At 52.8% G+C, this 26,798-nt stretch overlaps 1 protein-coding gene across 28 annotated transcripts in view; it reads right to left on the bottom strand.

Annotated features, from left to right (window-relative positions):
• Window positions 1-19,846, bottom strand: part of CYRIB (CYFIP related Rac1 interactor B) — a 169,468-nt gene extending 149,622 nt beyond the window's left edge. For 13 of the 28 annotated variants that reach the window (XR_014842786.1, XM_085020544.1, XM_085020541.1 and 10 more), the window contains exon 1: window positions 19,534-19,846. The gene's annotated coding sequence lies outside the window, so the exon portion shown is untranslated. 28 annotated transcript variants of the gene reach the window in all.
• Between the last annotated feature and the right edge of the window lie 6,952 nt (window positions 19,847-26,798).

The raw sequence follows: 26,798 nt of genomic DNA, 5'->3' as shown, positions 1-26,798 counted from the left end.
AGCGTGGTGCCTGACACAGTGGGATCAGATGAATGCCTTGAGGAGGTACCCATGGGAACCACCAGGAGGGCAGAGTGGCCATCAGGGAAATGGAAACTGAGGGGACAGGGCAAGCAAGGAGCTCAGGTGACCTGCCCAAGACGTCCTTGCTCGTACAACTAGCTGTGCCTCTAACCCCGATCTCTTCGCACCAATTTCCATATGCATTCGACACCCTGGCCAGCTTCTGGCTCACCATCTCTCCAGCGGCCACAGAGCTCCATCCACCGTCCTCTGATCAAGTTCCCATTGGCACCTCATGTCTTCTAAACCCTCCCGAGACATTTTTTTAAAGATACAAGGAGGCTGGAGCCTGTGATTAAAACTGAGAAGTAGATCCCTAATAATGGGTACTGATTGATTCATGAAGCAAATATTTACTGAACACCCACAGTAGGTGCTAGTCTAGGAGCAGAGAAGCAGGAATGAACACAGGCAAAAATCACTGCCCTCTAAGGTCTGATGGGGAAACAGTATTATAAAATGGGATGCCCCTGTGGTCAGTGAATGAATGAATGAATCAGAGGTCATGGCCAGTGATCTATTACAGGCAAGGTTACTGTAACTGAAGCTGACTCAGGGCACCTGATACCTTGGGAGGTGGAAAGACCACACGGTTCTTCACCCTGAGGTCAGTCAACTAGCTACTGGGGAGGTCCCTGCCTTCACTTACTCTTCTTTTTCTTTTTTTTTTTTTTCAGCCACTCCTGTGGCATGAAGTTCCCCGGCCAGGGATTGAACCTGCACCCCAGCAGTAACAACATCAGATCCTTAACCCACTGAGAGACCAGGGAACACCAACGTACTCTTTCAACAGCCACAGTACAAGAGAGAGAAATACGCAGAAGGAGCCTCCTTTACTGGCCGCTGCTGGCTTCCTAATTAAAGTCAAGGATTTGTGTTTACTCAGGGTTTATAAACACAGACCCCCAAAAAAGTGTTTAAGAGAAAGCAGATGAAATGTGGGTAAGGACTGACTAATGAAATCAGGGGGAAACAACGCTGGGAGTTTTCAACCATGACTGCAATTAAACAAAACTTGCAAGGAGGATGCTCTCAGGGCCAAGATGCATGAATGTGCACAGCGCCCGAGTTTCCAGGACAAAATGTAAACCATAACTTCCTGCAGAATTAATTGGTCCCCAGTGGGAGATCTATGCTAAGTTCCTCTGGACAGGAGGGTTTCGCCGCCCCCTCCTGCCACGAGGCTGTCACACAGCTCGTCAGGATTGCATTTAAAAATCCTGTGGACTTGCAGGTTCATCAGGAACAGCCTTAAGGAGATTAAAAGACACACAGAATGGGAGTTCCCACTGGGGTGCATCAGGATTGGCAGCGTCTTGGGAGCACTGAGTCGCAGGTTCAATCCCCGGCCCGGCACAATGGGTCAAGAATCCAGTGTTGCCACAGCTGTGGCTTAGGTCGCAACTATAACTCAGATCTGATCGCTGGCTGGGGAACTCCACATGCCACGGGGCGGCCAAAAAAGAAGGGGAAAAAAAAAAAAAAAGATGTACGTAACGAAGCTCAGAAGCTGAAGCCACCGCTTCCAGAACGTTCACTCTCATCAGGAGGCTTCAGTCTCCTCCTCTGGCCACTGCACCAGACACTGGCGAAGCTCCCTTCCCTGTCAGTGACAGCTGTCCACAAACTCTGTCCTTCCTCCAGCCAGGCAGGGACCTGGGGTGTGGAGAATTACCTCTCCTCTTAATTTGGGTGCAAGTCTGAACGTGAGTGGCAGAGATGGCCAGGAGCCCCCAAGGGTCCCCCAGAAAGCCAATGACTTCCCAGAGATCAAAGTGGGAGGACGAGGGGGTGACGCCCTGGGCCAGCCTTCATGAAACCCTCATCGCCAAGTTTCCACAATTAAAGACAACAACAGAGGGTAACCAGCGAGGCCCAGAAAACAGTCAATGTCTTTGATTAAGTGCGGATGAAATTCCCCCTCACTGCTTTAATCCGGCTCCCCCGAGAGTTTCGTTGGCTTTGCAATGTTTTCAAAGAAAACGATCTTGAATGTACATGATCCCCCAAACCGCTAAACAGAGACTGGCCCTTCTGCCTCCTGTCTCCTCCTCCCTTGGACCACAGAGCAGTTTCCCAAGAGTCTTGAGAGTCAGACAATGGCACCTTGGCTCTTTGTCTGTACGAGATGATCTTTCTGGCCAGCGTTGGCTCTCCACTGGTCCAACTCCTTTATCAGAGCCTCAGTTTACCGAGGCTTTCTGCACTTGAAGCTGGGCTGGGACCGATGTCTCACAAAGCCAAGGCCCTGATGAACATCAAAATGTTCTTGGGAAATTGACTTGGTTTCACACCGAGTGGAACCCATCCCAAGACAACTCTAAATCAACCTGGATTCTGAGCCGTTCTGAGCACACATGATCAAGAGCCAAATACACTGAAGGACCACTCCAGAGCTGGGCCAATGCACCCATTCGCACGGAGTTCCTTGAACGCTGGCCTGCCTGCCGGCTTTTGCAGATGCTGTTCCCTCTTTCTGAAATGCTGTTCCCAACACTGGGCCTTCAAAATTCACTTCCAGCTGTGACCTTCTGTATAAAGCCTGCCCCAGCCCCTCAGGGCAGAGTTGAAGATGTCCTGAGTGCATGAGCCTGGCCAAGCCCTGTGCTTGGCTAGATGTGCAGAGAAATTTCCCCATATCTGGCTGCAGACCCTCCTCGGCCAGTCTCCCCCAAAACCTCTTGCCTACAACTTTATTTTTATTTAATTAGTTTATTTTAGGGCTACATCCATAGCATATGGAAATTCCCAGACTAGGGGTCAAATTGGAGCTGCAGCTGCCGGCTACAGCCAGAGCCACAGCCAAGCCAGATGTGCATCACATCTGTGACCGATGCCACAGATTGTGGCAATGCCAGATCCTTAAACCCACTGAGCAAGGTCAGGGATTGAACCCACATCCTCACAGATACTAGTTGGGTTTTTAACCTGCTGAGCCACAATGGGAATTCCTACTTTTTTTTTTTTTAATTTTACTCTGCAATATTGCAGATACACAAAAAAATATGTAAAGAATAATGAAACTGCCTCTGGTGCCCACCACCCAACTAAAGGAACAACAACAACAAAAATACAGCGAACGCAAACTACTAGGTTCCTTGGGTATCCCACCCCAACACTATTTTGTCTCCCAGTTCCCTAGAGGTACACACTATCTTAAATTTGGGATTAATCACTGTCACGCATTTCTTGATACTTTTACTACATGGGGTTGTGCCCCTTAAACCATGAATATCCTTATTTTGCAACTTTTAAAATTTCATAAACCTTAAGACTTTGCATATTAATATAATGACTTCTTCTTTTTTTTTTTTTTCTTTTAAGGCCACACCTGCTGTATAGGGAAGTTCCCAGGCTAGCGGCTGAAGCAGAGCTGCAGCTGCAGGCCTGTGCCACAGCCATGGCAACACAGGGTCCGAGACACACCTGTGACCTATACCGCAGCTCACGGCAAAGGCTGGATCCTTAACCCACGGAGGGAGGCCAGGGATCAAGCCCGCATCCTCACAGACACCATGTGGGGTTCTTAACCCACTGAGCCACGATGGGAACTCCCTGTTGGTGTCTAAATCCATCTCCTCCCACAGTCGAGGACCTTCTGGGACTGGGGCTGGCATGCTGCTAATCTTTCTATCGGGACATTCAACCCAAACCTGGGCAACAGCTCATGCTTAATTCAAGCTTGCTGAAAATGGAAAACAGAGGGGGAGGGGAGGAGGGAAAGGGGAGCAAGGGGAGGGGAAGAGGAACAGGAGAAGAAGAAGAAAAACACTGAGCACAGGGTCCCCCCCTGCACCCCAAAAGGGAGCAGGCAGAGGGGTGCAGAAGGCCTTCTCAGGGAAGCCTCCCCAATGCCCCCCAAACCTCGGAGCCTGGAGGTGCACAGGACCCAAGTAAGACACGACCCAGAGCCGGCTGAAGGGATAAGCCAGCATTTACTGTGACGACCAGAAGCCCCCGTACTGTACCCGGCATGCACAGGGGCTATGGGACGTGTCTGATGCACGAATGACCATGTCTACAGATGAAAACAGCAGAGGCTGGAACATGAATGTGTGATGGCCCAGAGGAGACGTGACCTGAGACCACCCAGCAGACAGCCAGGCCTCGCTCGGGGACCAGCATTGGCCTCCTTCCGCTCCAGCTGCTACGGCAGCAGCCACAGGCTGCACCCTGACTTTCAGCTACTCAAGAATATGGCCCCAGGGGGCTTCCAGGAGCTTTGGAGGAGACCCAAGAGTGTCATACAAAGGAGAAAATGCTTCAGCAGGCAAGGGGTTAGGGAGGACAGTGCATGTGGCCACAAGAGCAGGCTGACCGAGACGACCAGGATACCAGCCTTCAGAATAAAGGGGGAATGAGGTCTCAGTAAACGCCCTGGTCATTCAACAGGGGTGTCTCTTGGCATCTGAATTCCTCTGCCAGCCTGATGTGCATCTGCGAGGAGGCCACCAAGGGAACTTGAAGAAGAGCCAGGACTAAGTCCCAACTCCGGCCCTCGCTGGCTGTGCAGCCTTAAAGCAAATCGCTCAACCTCTCTGGGCTTCAATTTTCGGAAAAAAGAAAAAAAAAAAAAAGAAAGAAAAATTGCGCATTCATTCTCCAAGCACTCTCAGAGCAAGGCCTGCTGTGAGCTTGACCTACAGACCTCAAAGAGAGAGAAGCCAAGCCCGGGGCTTGGGGATGTTTACTGGAATAAGGCCACAGCATAAACACACAGCACTCTACGGATGTAAGGTGTTGTCATTAGACTTTACGTTCTGTCATAGAAGCCCCTTTCTGACTTTTTTTCTCTTCCTTTCTTTTTTTTTTTTTTTTTTCTTTTTTCTCTTAAGTTTCAAGACATAGTGTTTGTCACCGTGAAGCAGAACAGAGCGCCAGGAAGCTCATGGCTACTTCAGCGCTGACAACACTCAGCTGGGCTCGAACCAGGCCAGCGCCTCCTCCCAGCTCATCTACCCATGGATGCCTGTTCCTAGAGTTAGTTCTCAACTCTTCTCCAACAGAGGGCTTGCCTCAGGCTCTGAGAGAGGCGTGGGGGCCAGGGAGGAAGACCTAGAACAGACCCCTGCCGCCCAGGCCGCAGCCACACCCCTCGGGGAAGGCAGAGGGACCACGGAGGCGACAGGCCTTTCCCCGACGTCCCCCTCCTGTAAGGATGCTTCATGACCCCTCCTCCAGAGAGGAGCGAGGGGACGTGGAGCAGCTGGCAGGACTGGTCACACACACCCAGCAGAGGCAAGGTTTCCTGGCTGGGGAGCAGCTGAAACCTTTTACTGAAACTGCTTGACACCTGAGCCACCCTTGACGACAATGACACGTCCCCGCAGAGGGCGAGGGAGATTAAATGAGATAATGTGCCCAGGCAGAAACCTCTCTCACCAGCAGCTTTCCCACTCTGTTCTGGGCTGCACTTCCCTCCCCGGACCCTGTGGGGGCAGGTGGGGGGAGCAGGTGTGACTCGGCAGGTGGCTGGAGCTTCCCTGCTCCATTCTTTCCGCACAACTGCCTGTCATTTCCTCCAGAAGGTGCCTCGGAGCAGAGGGCCCCGGGCTTGAGGCCCAACAGGAGAGCGGAGGAGACCGGGAATGAGGAAAACAAGGGCTTTTCTTGACCCTCAATAAATGGCTATTTGGAGTTCCTGTCAGGGCTCAGTGGTAACAAGCCTGAGTAGTATCTATCCATGAGGACACAGGTTCAATTCCTGGCCTCGCTCAGTAGGTTAGGGATCCGGCATTGCCATGAGCTGTGGTGTAGGTCATGGACACGGCTCGGATCCTGCATTGCTGTGGCTGTGGTGTAGGCCAGCAGCTGTAGCTCTGATGTGAGTTTCCATATGCCACGGTGCAGCCCTAAAAAGAAAGAAAAAAGAAAAAGGACAAGTAAATAAATAAACGGCTGTGTAGAAAGAAGTTCAAACACATCCCCCTGCAACTTCAGAAGTTCCCTTGTGGCTCAGTGGGTTAGGGATCTGGTGTGGTCACTGCTACGGCGAGGGTTCAACCCCTGGCCCGGGAACTTCCACATGCCGCAGGAGTGGCCAAAAAAAGAATAAAATACGGCAAATTCAATTTTCCACCTAAAGCTGAAAATTAATTCATACGCTTCTTCCTCAAACCTACCTTTGGCACCAAAGTCCCTGGCACCTTTTTTTGTGCCTCCTTTTAAAAACTGGTTGAGGAGTTTTGAATCAGAACTGCTCCAAAATGAAGGCAAAGGGGACAAGTGAGCTGCAGGACAAACACAGGACTTGAGAGACAACATTTTATTTAGTTGGTTAGTTAGTCTTTTTAGGGCCGCGCCCACAGCATATGGAGGTTCCCAGGCTGGGGTTGAATTGGAGCTTCAGCTGCCGGCCTACACCACAGCCACAGCAATGCTGGGTCCAAGCCGTATCTGTGACCTACACCACAGCTCACGGCAGTGCTGGATCCTTAACCCACTGAGCGAGGCCAGGGATCGAACCCACAACCTCACGGATAGGAGTCAGGTTTGTTACCACTGAGCCACAATGGGACCTCCCGACAATAGCATTTTAAATACCACAGAGACAGTCTGGAAATTTGCCCTCCCAAAGTGACGGAAGCTCAGATGCCCACCCGCGGACAGAAGGTTCCAGATCTGCCACTGAGCACACACCAGGGCAGTACCCCCTCCATCTAAACCAGACTACACGTCTGCTTCCCACTTACAAAGACAACATCACCCACATGGAAAACAATTTGCTGCTGTGCCCTGGTAGCTGTCCCTCACCTTAGCTTTCCCAGAAAATAATCTCCAAATGACTTGAAAAGAGGTCCTGGTACTGGGGTCTCTAAACACCCTGAACCCCATCAGCAGCTCTGGGAGACAGCGCTGAGAGTGGAGAGAGTCACGTGACTTCTCCCTGACTCCCCCTCCCCCATGACCCCATTATTATTAGTATTAATAAATGGCAACAATAATGCCTTCTGCCCGGGTCTGGGGGTCTGATCCACGGCGGCTATTATACTGGAGGATTTTGCGAGCTGTCCTCTTATATTCCTATTAACTGGCCAAGGAGCACTGGGACCTAGGCCTTTGTTTTAGGAACTGGTCTGTTTTCTCGAGCGCCATGCAGAAAGGGAGCTCAACGTTGGTTTTCTCGCTTTCCCTGGAAACAGCCGAGCACTTGGTTTCTTAGCAGAAAAGAGAGGAAAGAATTCCTCTTCCAGTAGAAGTGCCATAACCACATCACAGAAAAGGTATAAACCAGAGAAGGGAAAAGAAAGACAACCATATTCTGGTCCCCTGGCCACAACTCTGACACGATTTCGGGGTGTATTTCCCTCTCACCTTTTCCCCAATAAACAACTGCCTTTGCTCAGCTTCACCCAGCCTCCCTGGCCTTCCCCTTAGCAGCTACAGCAGAAATGATTCAGGTCTTTGGTTATGGTCAGAGGCTTTGGGTATCTCCAATTTATTTTGCTATTGCCAAAAAAGCTGAGCTGACCACCTCCGTACAACATTTTGTCCGGATTTTCTATTGTTTCCCTGAGAGAGCGTTCCCAAAGTGGGGTCACTGGGTCAAAGCTTACAAAGATCTGCATGGCTCTTGACAAAAATTGCCATGATTGCCCAGAAGGGTTGATCAAGGACCCAGCTGGCCACCAGCAAGAAAACTCGGGTGCTTTCCGGGGATGACTGGACTCCCAGGCACCCAGGGGGGTGGGGGGAACCAGGGCACCCGCTGGGTTTTCTCTGGAGCGAGCGCCTATGGAACATTCTGGTCTCTGCACACCAGCAGGTGTCTCTCAGTTGCCCTTCAACCTTCCCTGTCGGAGTGGCTGCTCCATAACAGGTAGGAGAACAAGTTCCAAGGTGAAATCAAACACCTTCCCTCTTGCCCCATGTAACATGACCACTCAAGAACAAAAGATCAGGTGCCTTTTCTTTGGGTGTTAACTACCCCAGGTCCTGAGACAAAGGTCAGTTTAGCTGGAGAGAAGCACTTTCCCACGACGTTCCCAGCCATGATTCTGGGGGTGGGGGGTCCCTGGGGGAAGGGGCTGGAGGACCGTCCAAAGTCACACCTCTGGTTCTACTCTGCATTTGCCTCCAAGAGGGCGAGGGCCAGGGCGCAGTCACAAGGATGCAAATTCGTTTTTCTACACTTCCCCTGCCTTTCGCCGCTGAAACTTTGAGAAACAAGGCTTGAGAAACAGACAGTTCCCCGGGCGGGGGGGGGGGGGGGGCAGGGTCCTCTCCAGAGGCAGGAGTCCCCCAGGGGCCCAGGAGGCCCTCTCAAATCTCCTCTGTGCTGGGGCACCCAACCCCAGATGGGAGATGGGCAGAAACAAGGACAGTCGTAAAAGTCTTCAATTTAGGAGCTGCTGTGATCAAAGAGATGGCTTTTATTCAAAAAAACAGTAGGGAGTTTCCGTCATGGCTCAGTGGTAAGGAACCCACTGAGGGGCCCATGAGGAACTGGGTTCGAGCCCTGGCCTCACTCAGTGGGTTAGGGATCCGGCATTGCCCCAAGCTGTGGTGTGGGTCCAGACAGGGCTCAGATCCTGTGTTGCTGCGGCTGTGGTGTAGGCCAGCAGCTGCAGCTCTGATTCGACCCCTAGCCTGGGAACTTCTATATGCCGCGGGTGAGGCCTTAAAAAGACCAAAAAAAAAAAAGAAAAGAGTCAGGCCTCACTAGGCCAAGAGAGGCTGTGCCTTCCAGCCCTCTGGGTCTCTCACAAGGAGCTGGAACCCCCAAAACTCTCTCCGGAGTTGGTCACAATCAAGCAGGAATGACTAGCCAGACATATGGAATATATGGAATGCAACCACACACACTCAAGGTGCCCTCAATGCACCACAATGTCCTCAAGACCCCGAGCTCGCTCATTTAACTTAGCCAAATTCAACTACATTCGAAGGGCCAAATGCTTTTTTTTCTTTTTAGGGCCGTTCCTGCGGCATATGGAAGTTCCACAGGCTAGGGGTCGAATCAGAGCTACAGTTGCCAGCCTACACCACAGCCACAGCAACACCAGATCCGAGCTGCATCTGTGACCTACACCATAGCCACAGCAATGCCAGATCCTTAACGCACTGAGCAAGGCCAGGGATCGAACCCTCATCCTCATGGGTGCTAGCTGGATTCATTTCTGCAGCACCCCAATGGGAACTCCCCAAATGCTTTTTTTTAATTAAGAAAAAATATTGTTTGGCCACTGAGCATGCAGAAGTTCCCAAGCCAGGGATTGAACCTGAGCCACAGCAGTGATAACGCTGGCTCCTTAACCCACTGAGCCACCAGGGAGCTCCAAATTAAGAAGACTTTAATAAAAGTGTCCTTTGCCCATTGCATTTGTCCTTGTTTTATTTTCTGGATACCGTACATTGTACCTTACTGGACGCTATACACTACTGTTCATGCTTCAAAATTTACACACACGTTACTGCACCGCATCACACACACAAACCACGCATGTGCAAGTTCCGAGTCATTTTGCCCTCCAGCTGTGCCTGCTGTGCTGACTTCTGGGCATCACAGCTGAGATGTGACTGCTGTGTAAGGTTTCTTCTCCTTTGGTGCTTTTGGGTCTTGAAGGATGTGTCTGTCTGTTGGGAACTAGTAGAAAATCAGTTTCGGATAAGAACAGGAAACCGGGCCTCCGAGGCTGGGGAGTGCCAGCAAGGCCACCTCATGGTGGCCTTTCTCAATAACCCACCTGCCAAGGACAGGCCCTCTGGTCACAAGAAATTCTCATTGGGCCATGAGCTGGTCCTTAGTAGGCCCTTCACCTCCCTGGCTGGGTGCTCATTCTTTCCATGAGTGGCCTAGACGACTTTGCCCGGGTGATCTGGGCACCCCACATCACCAATCCGGGCCGTCTGAGCAAGGTCCCACCTGGGGTAAGAATCAGCGCTTCCCAAGTGGGAAGGTCACATTGTGTTGAGATACGGACCTCCTCAACGCTCTGGGCAGGTGGCCCTGGGGTCAGTCACCTCCAGCTCAGAGATGCTTCCTCTTTTACTGCCCATCCCCCAACCCACGCCTTACAAATTCTATTTCCTGTGGGGGCTGTGGCCTGAAAAAGACCAGAAAGGATAGGACTAGATGACCTTTAACACCTTCCCACCTTACGCCAGCTGCCCCGCCCCCAGGCACACCCGGAATTAGACACAGATGGCACACGGCCAAAAGATGCTATGCGGGCGTTCCTCTAGGTGGGTGACGGGGACCACTGCATCAGAATCACTTGAGAATGCTGGTTAAAAGGGTGGACCCTTGGAGCTCCCCCTGGGGCTCAGTGGGTTAAGGACCAACGTAGTCTCCATGAGGACGCCGGTTCGACTCCTGGCCTCGCTCAGTGGGTTAAGGATCCAGTGGTGCCCCAAGCTGCAGCACAGGTTGCAGATGCAGCTCGGATCTGGTGTTGCTGTGCTGTAGGCTGGCAGCTGCAGCTCCAATTCAACACCTAGCACACTTCCTTCCTAGCACACTTCCTTCCTCCAGATTTTCCTCTGGGGCGGTGTGCAGGCAGAGTAATGCAGACAATGCTTGTGCCACACATCCTAACACCAAATGCACCCAGGGGTGTATTAATAGCACAAGCCAGTTTCACAATGAATTTACCAAGAACCTTACCACCCTAATGGGCCCAAGTCATCTATCTGCAAGAGTAATTTATAAATTCGGAACTCCCTTGGCTGATGCGTTCACAGGGTACCTCTCGGTGGTGATGATGGCCGAGGTGCCCATCAGAGCGAGATGCCCACTTAGAGAACCACCACTGTCTTCTAGCAGCATCCAGCAGGAGCAGTGCCTGCTCGCTGGTACACAACTCCCTTTGGAGGTTTTTCTTCTGTTTTTGTCTTTTGTCTTTTGAGGGCTGTACCTGCAGCACATGGAGCTTCCCAGGCTAGGGGTCTAATCAGAGCTGTAGCCGCTGGCCTACACCACAGCCACAGCAATGCGGGATCCAAGCCGCGTCTGCAACCTACACCACAGCTCACAGCAATGCCAGATCCTTAACCCACTGAGCAAGGCCACGGATCGAACCCACGACCTCATGGTTCCTCGTCAGAATTATTTCCGCTGTGCCATGATGGGAACTCCTTTTTCGTTTTTGGCTTTGGAGATTTTTCGAGTTATATTCGAGATGCACTTGGAAGAGGTAGTAGAGAGAGGTGGGCGTTGAAGCTGGCGCAGTACCGTCAAGTCCTGCTTTTTTTTTTTTTTTTTTTTTGCTTTTTAGGGCTGCACCCTCGGCATATGGAAGTTCCTGGGCTAGGGGTCGAATTGGAGTTGCAGCTGCCAGCCTACAGCAAAACGGTATCCAAGCCATGTCTATGGCCGATACCACTGCTTAAGGCAGCATCAGATCCTTAGCCCACTGAGCCAGGTCAGGGATCGAACCTGCATCCTCACGGATGCTAGTCAGGTTTGTAACCCACTGAGCCACGACACGAATTCCCCCAAGCCTGATTTTTACTAGCCTCTAACTGTTCTCCGTTTCCTCATCTGTAAGTTGAGGATAACACGACCTGCCTCACAGGGTTACCGAGAACGTAACTGCAAAGGACACATGCATCGTCCGTGCTCAGTAAGGGAAGTTATTACAAAGGAGACCCCCAAAACCCCCATCACAAAAACCTACAATATGACATTTACGAGCGCCTTGTGATTAGGGAGGCCTCTGTCTGGGCCACAACCGCTGCCCAAGCCCTGCTCCCGCCGCCCCTTCAGTCACCTGCCACTCTGTCCTCTGGTGCCTGGTGACTCTCCCTACTGTCCCACAACCTTCAAACAGCACTGGAGCACTTCTCCAATTTCTACGTGACAAGAACAGGCCTAGCGGGGCTGGGCTTGGGTGAGCCTGAGGGAACAACCCCAATCCTTCCTTCTCAAGTGGCTAGCCCTTAGGGACTCGTGGGGGTGGCAGGGGGACACTTAGCATTTATTCCTCTTGTGGATCCATCACCAGGCCAGCGCACAGTGGGTTCTCACGGGGTACCTGTCGTTGCAGAGAGGGTGGATCTGTTTCCTCCAAAGGAGCTGAGCCCTCGACAGCTATGAAGCCCTGTTCAGAAAGGTCTGTGAAATATCCCTCAGCCTCTGTTCACTGCCAGTTTGATCTGTGTGTGCCCAGGGGCTGGTCTCTGGCACCTCCGGAGCTCAGGGCAGGACACAGAACTCGAGTTCAAGGCAGCAGGGCAGACATCTTAGGATGTTATTGCCTGAGTTTCACTTCCTCACTGTCTTCTGGATTTTACTTCAACTCTGGGTTTGAGCAAAGCTGGGGCCAGGCGGGTACACAGCCCCCACCCCCCACCCCCCTGGTCTACACGCTCCTCCTCTGTGCATCCCAGACCCTGAGGCTGAGTGGACGGGGGAACACGGATTCTTGGGCATCGGTGAGATGTCCGGCCCTACACCAGGCAGATTCATCCGGTTTCTGACTTCGGAGCCACAACAAAGTTGCAACACAGGCACTGCGAAGGCGGCGGGAGGTGGGCAACCTGCAGAAGGCTCCCCAGCGAGGGGATCCCATGTGACCCAGGAGGTACCAGGCCCGAAGGTACATCATTCTCTTCATCGTTCCAAGCAGAACCCAGAGGGGCCAACCCCAGCGTTCAGTTTTACACAAAGGCTCGGCAGCAGTTTCAAGTTATCTTACAGAAATGCCTACCCTCCCTCCCTTCCGATCCGTAACCCCACGTCGCACTCTGAAATCAGCACGAGACACATCAGTTCCCGCCCGGAGGTGCCTTTGTCCTTGGGAAGAGGGGCGTGGGTATTTTTGGAGTGTTTCTGCAAGGGGCTAGCCTAGCATCTGGGACACACATTATCTCACTTAGTTCTCCAATCGGGAGAGGCAGGCATTATCAGCCCTGCTTCACTCGGGATGGTTCTGGCTCAGCCAGGTGCTGTGACTTGGGCGACGTCTCACAGCTACTGAGTGGTAGGACCAGGGCACCTTCAGCGCCCCAGTCCGACAGCATTTGCTGGGTGGACACTGGGTTTAAAGTCCAAAGAGCTCCAAGGGGGCCAGACAGAGGCGTTCCCACGAGATTCCACTAAGCAAATGAGTCAAGGATGGAGTTCTCCTTCCTCAGGCTGCCCAAGCTTCTCCCCACCCTTAAGTCTCCGCAGGACTGCACTCTGTCCCCCGGCCTCCTAATCAGAGGCTGAGGATTGGGGGGGGGAGAGGAGACTACTAGCCTCCGACGGGCTATGTGACTTCAAAGTCCTCACTTTTCCTGTGTTGGGCCTTCTTTGTCCCTGCGGGTTACAGGGCTTGGTCCCCTGCCAAAGGAAGGTCATGGTAGAGGTACCTTTGGGCCCGGGAAGGGCGTCCAGCCTCCAGCATCCCCTTGGCCTCAGAGCCTTGCAGTCAGGTAGCCCCGAGGCGCTCACAGGGAGGGGCTCCGGGGGCCGTGTGAAAAGCCTGGCTCCAGGACCAGAAGACCCAGGTTCCGGCCCTGACTTTGCCTCTTGGGCAAGAACGGTTCCCTGTCTGGATGTCAGTTCCCTCGTCTGTTCGCTTAACAGCACAGGATGCCTGCAACTCTGAGCAAGAGGTTCCTGCTCTGTCCTTCCAGACCCCAGCACGTGGGCAGGCCCAGCCTGCTCACCCTGCCTGCCTACCTTGCCTACCTTCCCTCCCTCGCCCACCCCCACCTAATTGCTCAGAGCACCCACAGGCCCTGTGGGGCGCCTCCCAGGCGGTAAAGCCGGGCTTTTTTCTCCACCAATCCTTCATGCTCCCACCACCTTCTTATCATGTCATTTGGGGCCTGTCTGCCTCTCCCTCTCCCCCCTGCTGACTAAGCCATCAGCTGCCGGGAGCCTCCAGGTCATATTCTAATTTGCATCCTCAGTGTCAGTTGGGGTCCCAAATGAATGAGGGGAGTGGGGACCTCCAGGCACCCCCTACTCAAAATGTGGTCCACAAGCCAGAGCATCGAGTGGGACACTGTTAGAAAGGCAGGCTCTCAGTCCACCCCAGGCCTCCGACTCAGAAGCTGCAAGGGAATCCATGAGGGATTTGGGGCACACTTCCAACTGGGAGGTGTTCCAAGATGCCCCCCAGCTCTGATGTGCCCCCTACCACACATTCTTCACTTTGACACCTAGATGCCTCCCAACCTGCAGGCCTTAGCAGGGCTCAGGAAAATGTAGCCTGTCATGAACCAAAAGACCTCCACCTTAGGAACCTTCCAGAAGCCTGCCACTGACTCTCACAAGCAAGCTGTGAGATGAAATGTTCAGCCCCCAGGGTGATTCCTGGCATGTGCCACTGGCCCCGAGTCTCAGGGAAGCTCAGGCAGCTTCAGAACTGTGAGGCAATCCCCTCAGTTCTGGGGAGTTGGCTGCCCTTGGGCTCCCCACCCATCAGCCCCCATAAACGGATGGCTGCACAGCTGCCAACACCCAACAGCAAAGACAAACAGACCAGAGGCCCACCTGCCCCTTCCAGGCCCTGTGTCCCTGCTCAGAAAAATGCTCTTCCCTGATTTCCTACTCTTGACATTTATTCAAGCTTGGAAAGAAAAGGAACCCTTCCAAAACACGCTTTCAGTTTTTTTAATAAACCCTGCAATTCCTCTAATGGTTTTAGATTATCTTAAATATTTATAAAAATCATTCTCAGCATCGCTTCTTTAAACAAATCTCCTCGTTGCCTTCGATTATTTATGTATTTATGAACATGATGTCTCCTTCCCCTGGAGCAGATGGCAGCTAGTGAGTCTTTGGAAAGGAGGAAGAAAAAAAAAAATCAATGGGACAAAACGTAAACTCAATGACTCCCCAGTTTACTCTCCTTGACAAGCTCTGGTACCGGGATCTCTCTATTCAGTGGAAGCACCACTCTGAGGCCGGTCCACTAGCGGTTTGGGAAAGCGTGGTGGCTTGAACTTGAATCTAGGAAGAAGCTGCCAACCAAGGGCTTGATCCCTCATAGGAAGCAGAGCTCTGTTAACGGAGGGACAGTATACTGGGATGGAGGCTGGGACAGAAAGAGCCCGGGCGGGGAGGGGGCGGGGAGGGGGGGAAACTGAGATTTGCTGAGCACCTACTATGTGCCATGCACTGTGCCGGGAGGCTCCCCATACCACCTCTGCATTGATTGTCACAGCAACCTCTGCTGGTGCCAATTTCTCACTTGAAAGGTGAGGAAGGGAGTTCCCGTCATGGCGCAGTGGAAATGAATCCGACTAGGATCCATGAGGTTGTGCGTTCGCTCCCTGGCCTTGCTCAGTGGGTTAAGGATCCAGCATTGCTGTGAGCTGCAGTGTAGGTGGCAGATGTGGCTCAGATCTGGTGTTGCTGTGGCTGGGGTGCAGGCTGGCGGCAACAGCTCTGATTCGACCCCTAGCCTGGGAACCTCCATGTGCCGCGGGTGCGGCCCTTAAAAGACAAAAAAAAAAAAAAAAAAAAAAAAAAAAGTGAAGAAGGCCCAGAGAGAGAGGAAGTATCTTGCCCAGGGTCCCAGAACTGGTAAGCAGCAGAACCAGGATGGAAAGCCAGACAGTCTGGCCCCCAAACCCATACCCACGCTTCCTCTGAAGCAGAAGAGACAAGAAGGGAAAATACAATTGCCCTTAACCTCATGCATCCTTGGCTACAAAGTTATTATCTTCCTTTCAACCTGGTGAGGCCAACCATCCCCCGTTTAAGAACCCCGTTTAAGAACATCGAAGATCAGACTCCCAAAGTTTCACCCAGGCAACAGGAACTCTGTCCATTTGAGAACCTGGGGGGGAGTCAAGTCTCGGGTGAAATCTGGAAGGAGTGGATAGGAAGGTTGTGAGACGATGCAAAGGGAGTGTCACTGGCATACAAAGGGCTGACTTTATGAGAGAGAGTCCTGAGAAGAGCTTACACCCTCAGGGACAGGTGAAAAACAGCATCAGGACGACTGTTCCTTCATCAGCGATTCCCCCCCTTTTTTTGGCCACCCCAATGGCATACAGACTTCCCAGGCCAGGGATCAGATCCAAGCCACAAAGCCATACCAAATCCTTTAGCCCACTGTGCCAGGCTGGGGATCGAACCCGTGTCCTGGGGTGACGCTGCCATTCCTGTTGTGCCACAGCAGGAACTCCCCTCAGACCTTTATCAAGTGTCCCAGAGAAGAAGAATAAAATCAGCCCCCATCCCCGACCCTCTGCGCTCCAGTTACTTCTCTCTCCAGAAGCTCCAATTCAAACTGAAAAGGAGAGACGGGCCGGGCACTCTCGCTTGCTCTAGGTGAGGACACAGGCGGTCGTTACTGACGCTGGGGGCCTGGGCTAGCAGCGTGACTCACATCAGGGCAGTGAGCAAAACAACCCCTGAGACACCGGCGGGTTTTCCAAATGAGAACCGTGAGGCTCTGAAAGGTGAAGAAACCCGCTAACAGGCACTGGGGCGCTAAGAGCAGAAAGTGAGGTGAGGATATGGGTCCTGCCCTCATGCTCGGAAGCCCAGGGAACTGGATGGGATGCGGCAGGCATTATTTTGCCTGGTCACAGATTGGAAAAGAAAGTTCCGAGAAGGTCATGACCTCTCTGAGGCTTCATGCCAGCATGTAGCTAAAGTGTACTGATTTTTTTTTTCTTTTCCTTTTTTTTTTTTTTTTTTTTCCTTTAAGGGCTGTACCCGTGGCCTATGAAAGTTCCCAGGCTAGGGGTCAAATCAGAGCTACAGCTGCCAGCCCAGGTCACAGCCACAGCAACACTGGATCTGAGCCATATCTGTGACCTACACCACAGCTCATGGCAACGCCAGATCCTTAACCCACTGAGCGAGGCCAGGGATCAAACCCGCATCCACATGGATACTTGTCAGGCTAAAGTGTACAGATTTTAAATGATTCACTGATACAAGACTGACTCCACAATGCCCGCTGGAAGACGGTTTTGCTGGAGCCTGCCATGTCCCAGACCACAGAAGCCACAGGACCTCCTTCAATCAAGGAGGTGCTGAGTGTGAGGCCACAACCTCCTGGCACCGGTGTCCCTCAGGAGTGCCTCCTGTCATGGGCTCTGGGTCCTGAGCTGTCAGAGGCTGGGGTTCCACGAGGAGGAATCAGGATGCACTTGGGAGGAACCACCAGAGAACAGTTTCAAGGTCACCTACAGGCCAGTGCACTGACCTTGAGGTGGAGACAGACTGTATCTCCATAAAGAGCAAAGGGAAAACCATCACTCTTTTGTTCTTTCTGTCAAAAAAAAAAAAAAAAAAAAATCCACGCACTGTGTATCCGGCATATGCCAGCCAGCCTGCCAGGTGCCAGAGGAAACAAAAGCCATTCAGAAGGGAGCACAGTCCACAGGGAAGAGCGGGAGAGTCTTGTAGACGGACGACTTGAGTGAAGACCTTGAAGCTGCTGAATTGGCTGAGGTTCTTGGGCCAAGTCCTGCACTTTCTCAAAGTCATAAGATGAGAATAAAAATCTCTCCTTTGGAGGTACTATGGTCACTCTACATCTTAAATATGAACCAACGCCTGTTTAACTACAGCTGCCTCCCCCCCAACAGGTGCCTGCTGTTGCCTCTGAAAATAAGAGTAGCACTCAGGCTGCCCTCCAGATGTGAGGGGAGAAAAAAAAGAAAGCACAGCGAAGGATCCTAAGAGAGGTGCACACAGGCCTTTGGGAGCTGAGAAAGGAGAAGGCGGCTGGCTGTCAGAGAAAGCAAAATTACCCGAAAATCTCCCAAAGTGATGTGCAGAAACGCATAGTGGGCCTTGATCTGAAGGCCATTTCCAAGCACCCATGTGCATGAAGCCATACCAGCCTCCTCCATCACTCACACACTCTGCCCTGCCCCAAACCTAAAGTTTAGCCAGGATGCAGACATGCAAATTACAACATGCCTCCCTGGGAAGAAAGCTCAGGCCAGCTGACCACCTCTGTAGGTGGAGCAAGGAGAAAACCTACCACTCCCCCAGCTTCCTCAACGTTTACAGGAACCCCCCCGCCCAGCTGGCAGCCCTGGCAGCCTGCCCCAGCCAGGCATCTGGTGGTGGCAATCAAAACCACGCCTCCTTTTCATTTTCACCAAACGCAATCTTCCAAGAATTAGGAGAGGCTGGAAGTCAGAGTTTAAGCTCCTTTTCACAAGGAGTCAATGATTTTCACGAGCTAATCCTCTTCAGAAAGGAGGAAGATTACATATTTTATATATATATATATGTGTGTGTGTATATATATATATATATATATATATATATCCCAGGTGGCAAGATGTGGCTGTCTGGGGATTGCAGAATGGATGTTACAGGGCAAGGAAACCAAAATATGGACACACCCACCCACTCACGTCTCAAAATTCACCATCCACCTAATCATTTCACAAATAGCTATGGAGAGCCTCCCAAGTGCCCAGGCCTCCCTGGGGGTGGGGTGGGGGGGAAATGCTGAAACTAAAGGTGACTGATAATGACACTTCCCATCACTGCATCCTCTCCAGGCCAGGAAATCCACGCTCACTTTCTACAGCCCAACTCAAAGCAACCCATTTTACACTCCGCCGCGGAAGACTCAGAGAGGGCAAGCGACTTGCCCAAGGTCACACAGCTAGTAAGTGGCAGCGCCAGGACTTAAAACATAGGTGCAAATGCACGTGACACTCCTCTGCGGGGCGGGGGGGGGATCTCTTTCCCGCTCAACCCCTCCCCCTCGCTGGCCCCGGTGGGGTGAGGATCAAAGATCCCACCCCCCCACCCCCCTACCCCCGCCCCTGGGGCTCCGGTAAGGGAAGTCCTCGGTTCCTCTTTCCTCCCACCCCCTACACAGCTCACAGAGGTTCGAGACCCACGGTGCGTGTACGCAGCCCCAGGAAAACCCTGCAGTTTGCAAGGGCATCCTCCCGTTAACACTGAACTTCCACCAAAAAAAAAAAAAAAAAAAAAAGAAAAGAAAAAAAAGAAAAAGAAAAAGATGATGAAAAGATAAAGGGTAAAGAGGAAATGTTCTTTAAACATAGGCGGGTGGTTGCCCCAGGAGGAAGTCTTGAAGCCATTGGAGATTTTGCTCACTCCCTCCAGTTCCTCAATTTTAAGAGACTGGCCTTGCAAGCCCCCAGTGGAACTTAGCCGGGATGGCGTAGGGGGCGCCCAGGGTGAGACCCTGCGCTTCCACCTGGCGCACAGGAGGGGTCCGAGAGGGCGCAGCCACGCTGGGCAACCACCTCCCTCCTGGCGCGGGGAGCCGCTGCGCGCTCCCCGCAGCTGGGTGGACCCGGGCGGCGGCCCCGCGGCGTGCACCCCTCGCATCCTCCCGCCCCAACCCACCCGAGCCGCATCCTCCGGGCCCCCTCCCAGTCCGGGGGGCCTTCCCCCCTGCGGCGCCCCCATCTCCAACCGCAGGGCACCCCGCGCGGCCCGGATCGCACCCCCACCTCTCCCCGCACCCATCACGCGCGCGCCCCACACCCCACGCCCTCCCCGGGTGCGGATCGGCTCCCAGGGCGCGAGCGGGCGAACCGGGCGGCGGCGCCGGCGGAGCCCCAAGCACATACCTGGCGGCCGGGGCGAGCGGCGAGGGCAGAGTGGCCGCGGGCGCTGGAGCGCAGGAGCCTCGGAGCCTTGGAGCCTCGGGTGCCGCCGCCGCCGCCGCCGTTTCCGGGTTGGCGGGTCTCACGTCACCGCCACAGGTTTGCGAGCGGCCCCCGCCGCGGCGGCAGCAGCAGCAGCAGCAGCGGCCCCGGCGAGTGCCAGGCGAGAAATAACTATAAAAGGAAGAGACGCAACGAGGAGGAAGAGGAAACGCCGTTTACCTTCGAGAAGCCGAGCCGCCGGCGCTCGCACAAAAGGAGGACGCCCGCCGACGCCGCCTCCCCCCGCGCCCCGGCCCCGCCGCCGCATCGCGGGGCCCGGCGTCAGCGCGCGCAGCGCCCCGGGACCGCCCCGCGCCCGCCCCCACCCCGAAAGCCCGCGGCCGGGGCGGGGGGCGCGGGGGGCCCGGCGCCGACCCCCGGCGCCCTCCGGGGCCAGGGCGCTGCGGCCCAGGGCCGGGGTGACCTTGGGCCAGTCGCGGCAGGCAGGCGGGCGGGCTGCCGCGAGGGGTGCGCTGGGGGGCTGAGCGCCCTCCCCGCGTAGACGAGGAAACTCCAGCGCTGAGAAGCGCGGGGATGGCCCAAGGTCACAGCCCGTTTTGGCAGGGCTCCCGCTCCAGCTCGAGTGCCCCGGACCTTCAGGCCAGCCAGGTTCCTGGACCTGGGTCCCCTTGCCCCTCACCTGTACGTGGGGAAGGAGGTCGGATGCAGATCCCCGCCCGGCCCACCTGGCCGCGGGGGGGCGGTGAGAGCGTGGGCATTCAAAACATGCATTCAGCCCTAAACAGACACTCTTTGAGGGCCTACTAAGTGCCAGGGCAGGTTCAGGCCCTGGGGACACAGCTGGGAATCCAAACAAAATCCCTGCGGAGAGTGGTGGGGTGGGGTGATGACAAGCGATAAACAAATATCGGATGTGCCTTGCGGGGCCAAGTGCTCGGAGGAAAAATAAAGCAGGCCGTGGAGAGAATGGGGGTGTCTGCGCTGTAAGAGGCTCGCCAAGGACTTCTAGAACGGAAATTCCCCCGCAAAATGCTCCTCACTGAGATTATAGTTTCAGGTATTATGAGACCCCCGCATTTCCCCTTGTCTACAAGGGCAAAGAAAGCGTTTTTCTCCACGTGAGAAGACATCATGCCTGGGAAACCGATTCTCCTCTTCTCTGCCTTGTTCCTCGACCCCCTCCTATCACTGTCTTGAAATTCAGCCAAGTTTTTCCTAAGAATATAGACAATGTTCTTGAAAGTGTCTTTCCCTTGACTTCTAGAAGGACATCAAGAGTTGTCTCAAAAGCGTCTATTGTCTTTTTACCCTGCACCTCCACCTATCCTGGATGTGGTGGGGAACTGGGGGACTGAGCAGTGACCCAATAATATCGAGGGCCGACTTACCTCATTATGACTCGTTTCTTAATGCGCCCCCTCTAAAGCCCTCTGCTAGGAGCTGAGATGAGAGGATTTCACCAGGACCTCCAAGGGGCTCCCGGTCCTGGGGGGAGATGGGGTGCCATGTGATTCCGTAGCTGCAGGAAAGCAGCACAGATGACAGCGTGCAGAGGAGACAGGAGAAAGGGGGGGTTACTCAACCTGGAAGGGAGGGAACCAAGAGAGGACAGCAGATCAGAAAACCCTTCTAGAAGTTTGGAGGGGCATTAGAATCACCTGGAAGCTCATTCCTACAGAGGGGAACAGATGCCTTTCCTCCCTACCCCACCCTCCAGCGGGTGGAGGGTGAACTGGGGAGGGGTGGGACAGCTGGGTCTTGAACTATGAACGTGAGGAGATGCAGGGAAAGGGTTTGGAGTCAGACACAGCTGAGCTGAGTTTAGTTGCTTTCTTGGCTGCCTACAAAGTGGGCATGAATAATTCGGAACATTTTTGAAATGCTGACCAGGTGCCAAACGCTGGGCCCGTCTAATTTAATTCTCACCACAGCCCCATGAGGCAGGTTCATCACGCTCAGTGTTTTGCAAGATACTGGAGCTGGGAGAGAGATGGAATTTGCCCAAGGTCAGACTAATTAGATAGCGGTAGAGCTGGGCATGAACCCAGATTGTCTGGCTCAAAGCCCAGCACTTAACCTCACTGTGCCTCAGTTTGCTTATCTGTGAAATGGGATTGACCTTAACCACATCATTAGGTGGGGAGAGGGGAGAACAGGCGAATGAAATAGCACATGTGTGGAACCCAGGACATTAGTAGGAGCCAGGAGAGAGCTATCGCCGTTGTAGTTATCATCACGATAATTGTTAAAGGCATGGGGGTAGGAACTTTCTGGCATGCTTGGCAACAGTTTGGTGTGATTATAACAGAGGGTTCGGGCTAGGAAGCAGGAAGTGTAAGGTGAGGGTGTGGGCAGGGACTGGACCACACTCCCCTTGCACTCCACTGTATTCAAAGATGCCTGAGATGAGAGGTCTCCACACTGGCTCTAGGGAGGCTGAGAGGATGGTTCTGCCCTCTGACCCTGGCTCATTCAGTCAGGTCCTCATGGATCCGACAAATTCAAGGAGAGGGAAAGCTAGGGATAATGCCTGGAAAAGCTCTGTTTCCCTGGGGTATCAATCCTGACAACAGCAGGTAGAAGCCCCAGACTCAGTCTGTTTGGCTGTTGTCATCAAATGCACAGAGAGGGTGGCTTAAACAATAAACACTGGCTTCTTAGGGTTTCGGAAGCTGGGAAGTTCAAGATCAAGGTGCTGGCAGATTTGGTGTCTGGTGGGGGCCCACGATCTGGTTCACAGGCAGCCTACATCACTGTGTCCTCACAGGACAGAAGAGGGGTGGGAGCTCTATGGGGTGCTTTTAAACAGACATTAATCCCATTTATGAAGGCTCTACTCTCAGGGACCTAATTACCTCCCAAAGGCTCCATCCACCTCCCAATACTATCATATGAGGGACTGGGTTTCAACATAGGAATTTGGGGCAGACACATTCAATCCGTAACACCCAGCATCCTAAGAAGAGCAAGGATTTTGGAGTCAGGAAGTCCTGCCTGCCATTTCTAGCTGTGCAACCCTGGGCAAGTCATTTAACTTCTGACTGCTTTCATTTCCTTGTCTGTAAAATGGGACTCATAATGTTACTTTCTGATGTTGAGAAGGCTACATGAGATAATGAATTTTCACTGCTCTATAAGCTGGACGACATCACGTACTTTTTAGTTTCAATCTTGGAATCCTATCTTTTTGTGAAGTCCATGCATCTTTTAAGCAAAGTAGCTCTTTCACCACATATGCAAAAGTCCTTTAAAAATATGTTTCCTAGAGTTCCCATTGTTGCTCAGCAGATTAAGAATCCGACTAGTGTTCATGAGGATTCGGGTTCAACCCCTGGCCTTGCTTAGTGGGTAAAACGATCCGGCATTGCCACCAGGTGCAGTGTAGGTTGCAGATGTGTCTCGGATCTTGTGTTGCTGTGGCTCTGGCGTAGTCCCAGCTGCAGGTCTGATTTGACCCCAAGCCCAGGAAGTTCCATATGCCACAGGTACGGCCATAAAGAGAAAAAAAAAATTGTAAATATGTTTCCCTGGAGTTCCTTGGTGGCTCAGCAGGTTAAGGACCTGGCACTGTCACTGCGGTGGCATGGGTTCTATTCCTGCCCCCGGGAACTTCTGAATGCCAAGGGCACAGCCAAAAAAATGTGTGTGTGTGTGTGTTTTCCTGCTGAGCATGTGCCTTTTCCCCAGAGTGAATGCTATTTCCTGTAGGAGGTAACAGAAGGTAGAAGTCCAGAGACACAGGGTGTCTGTTTTTGTCCTGCTGCTTAGGATTCTGCACTTAAGCAGATACCACATTCAACCCGGAGAAAAGCAAATTCAGTGATAGTCTACTCACCTGGTCATCGGCATCCCTCGACCTCCGGCCACCCAGAACCAACAGACTTAAGGGAGGACACTCAAAACTGGAGCCCTCCAGAGGTTCTTGTCCTGGAAGGGTTTGAGGCCACTTGGAAGGGAGCTTGCAGGTGGCTCAGGCAGCCCCTTCAGGCTGGAGAATCCTGCTCAGGGATGTGGAGAGACCTACCTTCAGGCTGGAGCGGGCATCCTAACCCGGGCATGCAGAACCAGGGCTAGTGAGTGATGGTTTCCAGGGGCCAGGAGGAGGAGCGAATGGGGCTAACTTCTTAATCGATAGGAGGCTTCTTTAGGGGTGAGGAAAATCTTCTGGAACTAACCAAGGTGGTGGTTGCGCACCACACATGCCACTGAATTGTTCACTTTAAAATGGATAACTAGGAGTTCCCGTCGTGGCGCAGTGGTTAACGAATCCGACTAGGAACCATGAGGTTGCGGGTTCGGTCCCTGCCCTTGCTCAGTGGGTTAACGATCCGGCGTTGCCGTGAGCTGTGGTGTAGGTTGCAGATGCGGCTTGGATCCCGCGTTGCTGTGGCTCTGGCGTAGGCCGGTGGCTATAGCTCCGATTCAACCCCTAGCCTGGGAACCTCCATATGCCACGGGAGCGGCCCAAGAAATAGCAACAACAACAACAACGAAAAGACAAAAGACAAAAAAAAAAAAAAAAAAAAAAAAAAAAGGATAACTATATATTGTATGTCAACTATATCTCAGTTAAAAAATAAAAAATCAAAACAATTAACTACAGGTTATCAGAATTTCACCTGCCTTAAAAAAATAGGGGGGAAGAGTTCCTGTCATGGGTCAGTGGTTAATGAACCCGACTAGTTTTCATGAGGACGCAGGTTTGATCCCTGGCCTCGCTCAGTGGGGTTGCCATGAGCTGTGGTGTAGGTCACAGACAGGGCTTGGATCCCGCCTTGCTGTGGCTGTGGTGTAGGCTGGCAGCTACAGCTCCAATTAGACCCCTAGCCTGGGAACTTCCATATGCCACGGGTGCAGCCCTAAAAAGACAAAAGACCATAAAACAAAACAAAACGAAAACCCCACAAATGAACCCGAATGTCAGAATCAGGGCAAAGGGGCGCCGTAACTTCTTGTGAGCATCCAGTTTACGTAAGGGATGCTTTAACAATTGAAAGTCAAAGGAACGAGTATGGAATAATGTGGCGGAGTACTGATATTTTTGTTAAACCTTAATTTGTGTTTCTGAGAAAAGAGCATGGCATCATGACAAAGTTCAGGGTGGAGGTGGAGAGATCCGAATTTGAACCCTGATTTTAGTTCTCATCAGCCACAGGCCCTCGGGAACGTAGTCAGCCTCTCGCGTTTCCTTGTCCCATAAAATGGGGTGATACATCCACGCCGCGGGGCTGTTGTGGAGACTGAGGGCGGAGCACAGGTACAATTTCACCTGGAAGATACCCGCTAAGTGGCAGCTGTGGCTCTGCCTGTGTGAAACATGGCATCTTCCAGAGCGTGGAGAAAAGCAACCAAAGAAGATCTCGGGGGCGCTGTAGGAAGTCCCCCCCCCCCAGACTCTATAGAGTCTTGGAACTGCCCAAACTAAAGCACATCTGCAGGAGAGATTTTGCCTGTGCTGGCACACAGCGCATGGCAGGCAGCATCAATGCCCCTGAAGCAGGCACAGCTTGCCCTGAGCCCTCTCCACCCCTCCCAGGAATCACCGGACACGCCTGACTTGTCACTGGCCTGTTGGAAAGTGACAATTACCACTAAGCGCAAGAGAGCCCAGTGAAAATCCTGCAGACTCCCTGGGATCATGCGGTGGCGGCGGGTGGAGGGGGAGCCGGCCCTTGTCATTCTCCTAAAAGCCCAAATCCTGGACAGAAGTTGGGCAGCGGGGGGAGTTGTTTCAGGGCCAGGGCTGTTAAACAGTTACTGACGGGGGAATTGCTGTGTAAATGGGTCAACTTTCATTGTGCAGAAAAAGTTACGAGGAGGTGTGATCTGGTATCAGTGACATGTTCTGTGGGACGTCAAATGGGCCCCCTCTGATCACATTGAAATAAAACCACCCTCAGTTTAATATAAGTCGTTTCTTTAAGCTTTAACACATCTCTACTCTGGTCCACAAGCATAGGTGTGTTCACCGGCACACGCTCATGCACACATACAGACACACACGCCCACACACCCACGTGCATACACACACAGGGAAGAGAGGTTTATACGAGTTTTTTGGGGGGCGGCCATGCCGCAGCTTGTGCAAGTTCCCAGGCCAGGGACCAAACCCAGGCCACAGCAGTGACAATGCAGGATCCCTAACTGCTAGGCCACCAGGGAACTCTGTGAGTTATTTTTCACATATGAAAAGTAACACATGTTCTTTATAGAAAAATCAAGAGCGAAAAGTATAAGAAAGCAAAACTCACCCGTAGTGCCCTTTCCAGGGTCAAATATTCTTTCTTAACATTTTGATGTACTATCTCTCAGTCTTTTTATTTATTTATTTATTTATTGCTTTTTAGGGCCACATCCATGGCATATGGAATTTCCCAGGCTAAGAGTTGAATCAGAGCTATAGCTGCCAGCCTACACCACAGCCACAGCCACGCCAGATCCTTTAACCCACTGAGCGAGGTCAGGGATTGAACCCATGTCCAAATGGATACTAGTTGGGTCTGTTGCCACTTAGCCACAATGGCAGCTCCCTTGAATCCACTTCTTCATTCACTTCTATGTGAGGATGTTCCTTTCACCACAGACCAGGAGGCCACTGATGGCCTGAAACCCACACCAGAGAAAAGAAGGAGCGTGTGGGAAAGTACTATTTCCCTTTCTGTACCGTGTCCTCCAGGGCAGACACTGTGTCTCATCCAGGGCTGAGGTCCCAGCCCTTAGGACAGTACCCAGAACGTGATGGGTGCTGGAGAGAGATTCACTGAATAAGGAATGGGTGGCTGAGAAAGGAAGAGATACCGATACCTTACCTGCCAAGTCCAGCCACTGGCACCTGCCCGTGAGCAATAGGGCATGGTGGGGACTGTGGCGAGGAAAGCATGTCCCCCATCCTTGGACACTCACTTTCCAATCTTTATGAAGCCCTGTGCTCATCAAAGAGCGGGCGTCGGTCTGCAGTGGGCAAGCGCTCAGAGCAGCAATCACAAAGCCTCGTCCTGGGATCAACAGTGCCCGCATCACCTGAGAACTGATTAGGAAAAGTCCCCACTCCATCCCTGAGCTACCCACTCAGGCACCTAGGGGTGGGGCCCGGCACCCTGGGGTTTCACAAGCCCTCCAGGGCTCATCCAGGTGGTTCCAGAACAGCTAAGCACCCTGGGCTTAGAGCAGTGGTTCTCAGCTCTGGTGTGCATTAGAATCACCTGGGGGAGTTGTTTACCCTCCAA

This window comes from Sus scrofa, chromosome 4, assembly GCF_054392235.1.
Source record: "Sus scrofa isolate SSC_HxYL_T2T_F1_AM1 chromosome 4, Sscrofa_HxYL_maternal_Yorkshire_Landrace_v2.0, whole genome shotgun sequence".
NCBI classification, from domain to species: Eukaryota; Metazoa; Chordata; class Mammalia; order Artiodactyla; family Suidae; genus Sus; species Sus scrofa.
This window is presented reverse-complemented; position numbering and strand designations above follow the sequence as displayed.